This window comes from Chrysochloris asiatica, unplaced genomic scaffold (genome assembly GCF_000296735.1).
Source record: "Chrysochloris asiatica unplaced genomic scaffold, ChrAsi1.0 scaffold00008, whole genome shotgun sequence".
Taxonomy (NCBI): Eukaryota; Metazoa; Chordata; class Mammalia; order Afrosoricida; family Chrysochloridae; genus Chrysochloris; species Chrysochloris asiatica.
This window is the reverse complement of record NW_006408526.1, coordinates 30915794-30916964: the sequence shown is the minus strand read 5'-3', so window position 1 is coordinate 30916964 and position 1171 is coordinate 30915794. Positions and strand designations below refer to the sequence as shown.

At 45.7% G+C, this 1171-nt stretch overlaps 1 protein-coding gene across 1 annotated transcript in view; it reads right to left on the bottom strand.

Moving 5' to 3' along the window:
* UBE4A (ubiquitination factor E4A) overlaps positions 1–1171 on the bottom strand; it is a 43857-nt gene extending 42686 nt beyond the window's left edge. Inside the window, exon 1 of the mRNA XM_006833876.1 lies at positions 1101–1171. The gene's annotated coding sequence lies outside the window, so the exon portion shown is untranslated. The remainder of the gene's footprint in view (positions 1–1100) is intronic.

Below are 1171 nucleotides of genomic sequence, written 5' to 3'. Positions count from 1 at the left end.
AAAGATGAGGCTTTCTACTCCCGTAAAGATTTACACCCTCGGAAACCCTGTACAGGGTCGCTATGGGTCGGAACCGACTCGACGGCACTTAACAACAATACTTTTTAAGCCATTTAATATGGCCACTAAAACCAAACCTACTGCCATCGAGTTGATACCGAATCATAGCTGCCCTATAGAAAACGGTAGTACTGCTCCTTAGGGTTTCCAAGGCTAAATCTTTACGGGCGCAGTCTCATCTTCATCCCATAGAGCAGCTGGTGGGTATGAACTGCAGACCTTTCAATTAGCAGCCCAACGCCTAACACCTAGCGCCACCAGGGCTTTAATGTGGCCACAGACCTTTCAACACTTCAGTAAACTAGGAGGAACTTCAAGTAAAAAACACGTAGCATTCTTTTGTGAATTCCATTATACCTCAGGTGGGCTCCCACGTGGGACCAAAACAGTGCATGACAGCGAGACGAAATACAGCCTTGTTATGACAGCAAAAAACTGATTCCAAGGGGAAGACTCATCAAAATATAAGTCTCTGGGCTTTGATTACTTAATTTTAGAACTGTCTTCTAAATCCAACTGCTAAGCATGAAGCCGAGTGCCAGGAGTTTGGGGTTTTGATCACTTGCCTTATTAAATGTCAACACCTTGCCATACGCATTCCAATGGCTTAATTACTTTGTGACTCGTGCTTAGTTTCATCTTCTTTGGCATCTGGCTATGTGCTGTTTACTTTTATATTTTGTCCCTCCAGGTTCCATAAAGGATTCCGGGCAAGAGGAAATCCACCCACCCACCTTACGTTCTAGAGAAGGAAGTCAAAAGATAACAGAAGGCCAGGATTATGGCCTTTTCTACCAGGCGCATGACAAAAACCGGGAAAGAAAGGTGCACAAAGACACCAGAAACTGGGGCACTATAAGGGGGTCCCCAATCAGATAGGGTCGAAGTTCATTAAGAAGAGAGGGCAATAGGTCAGGAAAGCACAGAAGAAATTTGGAGGAGGTAAAAGTGTAGAGGCCTGGACAAGGATTCAACAAGGGAGTTAAAAAAAACTCACTGCAGTCCTCCGGTCCCCTCCGACAAGCAATTTCTTTTCTTACCAGAGCCTGACGGGTCAGCAGACACGATACGACTGACTCTCAGTAGTCGAAGGGGGTCCCACTTCCGACTC